This window comes from Heteronotia binoei, chromosome 8 (genome assembly GCF_032191835.1).
Source record: "Heteronotia binoei isolate CCM8104 ecotype False Entrance Well chromosome 8, APGP_CSIRO_Hbin_v1, whole genome shotgun sequence".
NCBI lineage: Eukaryota > Metazoa > Chordata > Lepidosauria > Squamata > Gekkonidae > Heteronotia > Heteronotia binoei.
Genome location: NC_083230.1, coordinates 70,856,795 through 70,862,830, shown reverse-complemented (window position 1 = coordinate 70,862,830; position 6,036 = coordinate 70,856,795).

Sequence of the window (6,036 nt, the reverse complement as noted above, 5' to 3'; positions counted from 1 at the left end):
AATATGACCCCATCTGCGGATATTTAAATCCAAAACCTGGAGCTGTGAGTAGACAAGACAGATCTTTCTACAACCTGAGAGAAGCCCGAGGTTTACAGAAAAATCTGAAATGTTAAAAAATATATGGGGGGGGGGAAGCTCCCTCAAAATAATAGCCTATACTTTTAAGAAAGGAGATCTCTGTGGCCACTGTGGGGGTTGCTAGATAACCTTAACAATATTGCCAGCCTTCAAATCTTGGTTTCTTTCAGAAGCCAATGTGGTGTAGTAGTTAAGTGCCAGACTTTAATTTGGAGAACTGAGTTTGATTTCCCAGTCCTCCACATGAAACCTGCATGGTGACCTTGGTCCAGTCACAGTTCTCTCAGAACTCTCTGAGCCCCACCTCACAAAGTGATTATTTTGGAGAGAGGAAAGTGATTTTAACCTGCTTTGAGATTCCTTGGGGTAGGAAAAAATGGGGTATAAAACCAGCTACTAAATGCAGGGGGAGGGGAAGAGGTACTTTGACCACCAGATCCAACCTCATTTTCCTCACTCCTGTCATGGACAGATTCAGTGGGATTGTGCTCAGCTAGCAATTTGCTACCATTCAATTTGATCAGCTCAGCTGGTTTGGTTGTGGATATGACTTGATGCCACACAACTTGCCTAGGTGCAGCAGCAGCCTCCAAACAACTTGCATGACTTGGCTTTGCCTAGCAGTAGCCATTGCACAAATTACCTGAATTATTTTTGGAACATGGCCAGACTATTCACATGAGGAGGCTGCCAGTATGATGCCAGGAGACCCAGGTTCTGGCTCATTCTTCCACGGGAACTGTTGCTAGGTGACCTTGAGCTAGTCTTTTTCTGTCAGTGTAATCTAACAGAGTAATTGTGAGAATAAAATGGAGGAGATGATAATGATGTAGGCTGCTTTTGGGTCCCTATTGGGGAGAAAGATGGAGTATAAATGAAGTAATCCAGGCCTCAGATTCAGCAGAAGCTCACAGGAGCACAGTTCCTGATCCTTTCTGACAGTTCCCCCACTAGGCTTCCCAATCCCCAGGTCCCAGCGGGGGATCCCCTGTTTTTACAGGCTTCTCCCCGCCCCCAGCCAGCTGGCCGGCGGGGGAAGCCCCGCCCCCCACAATCACCATGTAGTTAGAGCTCCTGCAGGTCTGTTTTTAAAATATGTGCCTTTAAGGCTGAGCAGGAAACAGGAAGGGCTTCGGAGAACGGCCCCTCCCTTTGTTTTGCTTCGTTTTCAGATCAAGTAAAGTTCTGCAGGAACAAGACCCAGTAAGTATTTGTGTGTGAGAGAGAGGGAGGGGGCAGGGGATTCCCTGGTTTGGAGGCCCTCCCCCCATTTTAGGAAGCGGGGGGGGGGAATATCTACTGGGCATTCTATTATTCCCTATGGAGAACGATTCCCATAGGGAATAATGGGGAATTGATCCGCAGGTATTGGGGGCTCTGAGGGGGCTATGTTTTGAGGTAGAGGCACCAGATTTTTAGTATAGCATCTAGTGCCTCTCCCCAAAATACCCCCAAGTTTCAAAATGATTGGACCAGGGGTCCAATTCTATGAGCCCCAAAAGATGGTGCCCCTATCCTTCGTTATTTCCTATGGAAGAAAGGCATTTTAAAAGGTGTGCTGTCCCTTTAAATGTGATGGTCAGAACTCCCTTGGAGTTCAATTATGCTTGTCACACCCTTGTTCCTAGCTCCACCCCCAATGTCTCCTGGCTCCGCCCCCAAAGTCCCCAGATATTTCTTGAATTGGACTTGGCAACCCTATCCCCCACTTCCTCCCCACCTACCTTGTCCATTGAATAGTAGGTGTAGCTGCATAACAATCCCTGAATTAGGAGAGTAGGCAGCCAGCCAGCAGGGGCTTTGCCATACCCCCAGCAGCCCTCATTAACTCCTGGAGAAGCTTGCCACCCTTTCTTCACTTCTTATGTGATTTTGGGTGGTGAGTGGCTTGTTGGCCTTTTGACTGGGGGGAGCGGTCCAGGAGAGCCCCAGGCGAGTGCAACCTGCTTGGGCTGGCTGAATCTCTAGCCAGCCCAAGTAGGTTTTGCTCACCTGGGGCTCTCCTTTCTTGAATTGGGTTGCTTTTGGCTGGGTGTGTGTGTGTGTGTGGCCTATGCTAATGAATTATGCTAATGAGCTCTGCCACCTATTTTTCTACAAAACAACCCCTGAAGTAAACAAACAGTAAGTATCTGAAGGGAGCTTTGACTCTCAAAAGCTCAAACCCCAAAAATCTTGTTGGTCTCTAAGGTACTCTAATGGACTCATATGTAGCTGTTCTGCTACAGACCAACGTGGCTACCATCTGGAAAGGGGAAAAATAAAGGGGGAAAAATAAAGCTGAAGATGCCTGTACTGGCCTCGCCTCTTTTTCCTGCAGAATCCCTGAAATATTGAATTTTTAAAAAAATATAGTCTGAACCTGATGACTGTATTTTGAGATGTCAGCAAGGCAGCAACAAATACTGGAGGCCCTATGGTTCAAAAGAAATTAACAGCTATAATCTCTTGTCATGTTTCATTTGATGTTTCTGACTTCTGGCCAGATTATAGCCTTCAGGAAGCAGCTTCTAATTTCCACATTTTATAGAACAAGAAGAATGGTTTTGATTGTATAATTAATAGAATTGGGGAGGGGGGGGGGTGCTTTTTCCATTTGAACTGAAAAGGAAAATCATGTGATGTTTTAACAGCAATTCCCTAGGTGGTACCCTTGTGTTTCCTGGTGCTGAATTTCCTCCATGTCACTGGACTAAAGATCTTCAAAAGATCCTAGGGGTGCAGTCACACTCACGATTAAATCCATCTGCAAAGCACCTCTATTATAATCCGCACAACCAATTTTACGATCAGACAACAGCCAGGCTCCCATTCTATCCCGTGTGGGTCCCGTCGCTGGTCGATCAGAGTGCTCTACTGGACCTCGTTTCATGAGATGTCAATCTGCATTAGCACAGGTGCAGTGATGCCCTCTATCTGCAACGTGTCGCTTTTAAATGGGTCGGATCACTAACAGTTTTGCTAGTCCATTGGCACTACTTTTCCAGCATGAGCACTACGTGTGCAGAAAAAAACCCAGGAATTCAAATCAGTTCACATCTACTTTCAAAAGTGAGTTTTGTTTCCGGACATAGGGGCAGGTAAATGATTTATCGAGCCAACATTCGCTCGCTCATTCACTGGCACAGTGATATCACTTGCAGGGGGCTTTGGGAGGGAAGCAGTGGTGCGCTTCCAACGAGTCGCCAACGATGGAGCGTTCAAACAGAGAAATTCCACTCAGGAACCGTCAGAAGAATTTTGTTCCGGATTTAAAGCAGTATCAAATTAGTCCGCGCCCCAGTCGTCTCAACGTGGGACTCGAACAAGCTAACCACCATTCGCAGATGCTGACGTTTGGACAACCGCTTAAAATCCGACATGCTTCCAGACTCCACTCATGCCTGTAGCGGGGTTTTATGAACGTCTGACCTCACCCTAGGAGGCATCATCTTGCATTGGCAGGGAGCAACTGTTTAGAAACAGCTGCTTCCCTCACTGCAGAACTGTATGGAACTTAATGGAAATAATGCAAACTATATGGAATAACATTCTTCAGTAATAGAAATTACTGAAATTTGGCAGTCATGTCAAATTTGGAAGCTGGAGGGGATTCCTCTGCAAGAAATCACCTTACAAAGAAGCAGGGCTTTTTTTGAGCAGGAACACAGTTCCAGCTGGCTTTGCATCAGGAGGTGTGGTCTAGTATGCAAATGAGTTCCTGCTGGGTTTTTTCTGCAAAAAGCCCTGTGTAAAACAACGGTGATGTCACAGGGTGTGGCCTAATATGCAAATGAGTTCCTGCTGGGTCTTTTCTTAAAAAAAAAGTCCTGCAAAGAAGACCTCCCTGGATATTATTTGCTCTCTCTGTTACCCTGACAAATGCAACAGCAAAAGCATAAGACTAGAAAGAAGCACTCTGGAAAATAAAATTAAAATAAAAATTAGATAGGGAGCAACATGGCTCCTCCTATCCATTTTGAAACCACTGGAAGATTTGGAGCAAATGGGAGGAGGTCACATTATAATTCTTTTCCACTCAGTTTTAAACATTGAAATGAAGAGGAATGTATACTGGGGTTAGTGCAGGCGTCTTCATATGCATTCTGGGCAGGCCCATAGCTAACCAGCGGTCCACGAGGCCTGGCCCCCTGATAAGTTTTGGGGGCCCCTCACCCCCTTCCCATGGCCACCCCCTCCTATCTGATTTAAACTGCACCACTGCCCCTCCCATGCCATTTAAAGGTCCTGCCAATCTGCTGATCATCAGGCTCTTTAAATCACACAGGAGGGAGAGGGATGGCCCCCAGCCTCTCCAGCTTTCTGCACTCACCCCCATTGGCCCCTTCTAAGTAGCCCCCCTGAGGCTCCCTCCCCATGTGGCCTCTAGCTAAGGGGCTGATTCTGGGTCTTCTGTTCTACCACAGTGATACAGGTTGCATACCCTGCATTAGCTCCCATGCACCAAGAGAATTTCAGAAGGGGTTGTGTGGTATTTTCACTATGTAAATATTTTGTTTATTTCTAGATTTTAATGTGTATGTTGCAGTCCAGAGGGACTGGATGACTGAATGAAGTGTGTTATGACTGGATGGTAGCTGTGCCCTAGGCAATGAAGTTGACTGTTTTATTCAGAGAGGTTTGTGAGTGCTGAGCAGTGGATGAGAGAGGGGAGATTGAGTGAGTTGCTGTACAGAGTGTTAAGAAATTTGCATTCTTTATGGAAGTTATAAGCCTAAGTGGTAAGTGAGGAAAATAAGCCTATGTGGCTAAGGAACTTTAGAGTCTGCTATGTAGCTAGTGGAAACCATTAAGCTTGTTAGCCATACAGAAACTGTTACACTGTTATACTTATAAACTCTATTTAAGAAAAACAACTTTATTTTGGAGTAGAGGATCCCGTTTTACCTCAGAACCACCCTCACTCCCCAACCTGGATATCCCAAGCCCAATCTCATCAGATCTTGGAAGCTAAGCAGTGTTATCAGTGGTTAGTTTTTGATTGGGAGACTTCCTTGAAATATTCAGTCAAGAGGATAGGTCCCCAGTAGGGATCAGTCATCAGAGGTCGACATGACTTCCAAATCCAGACACACATGCACACATATACACACACACCTAAAATATACAAAAATAATAAGAAGAACCACCTCCATCCACTAACTATTCTGTCATTCTACCATACGTTACTAAGCCACCCTGTGCTTTTGGTCCAACTAAAAATTCTAAGGCAAGAGCTTTTGGTGGCAGCAAAAATAAGGAAGGCTAGGAGGCAGCTTAACACATATCACCTCAGAACACTACAGAGCAGTACTTTTGCAGAGGCTACATAATAAAATGACTCAGAGAAAGAGTGAAATGATTACCAATCATAACATCAAATTCAGCTGTGGGACATTTGCATATATTACACTGCAATTCCAACAATACATTTCTGGGACTAAGCCCCATTGGAAAGATTTGAGTAGGATTCTGAGTAGACATGTTTAAGATTGCACTGGATTTCATTTTAGTTCACAAGCAAAACATTTTTTACTAATTACTTATACAAATGCTTTAATGTTGTATACCCATATTGTGGTTTAATTATTTGTGTACCTGACAGATTTCCTAGCTGTTTCTTTGTATTTATTGCTTTTATATGAGTCATTTAGTGTGGCGCAGACATCTAAACATTACTGCTTTCTTTTGCATTTCATTGTTTTTGAAGTCATTATCTTATTTTTTTTAAGATCCGGTTTATGATTATTTTATTAAATTTAATAAGCAATTATATTGCTAGGGTATCTACTTTGAAAAGTCGAAGAGCTATCAAGTTATCTCAGAGCTCCTCCTATATCTTGCTCCTTTCCTTCAGCTCCCATCTTAATTAGTTATTTTCTAAGATTGCTGCAGCATTCCTGAATCAATAATTATCAGTTCTTGTTTGTTGTGTGTACATGCACACATGCTAATTACTGTGTACTCAATGCAGTT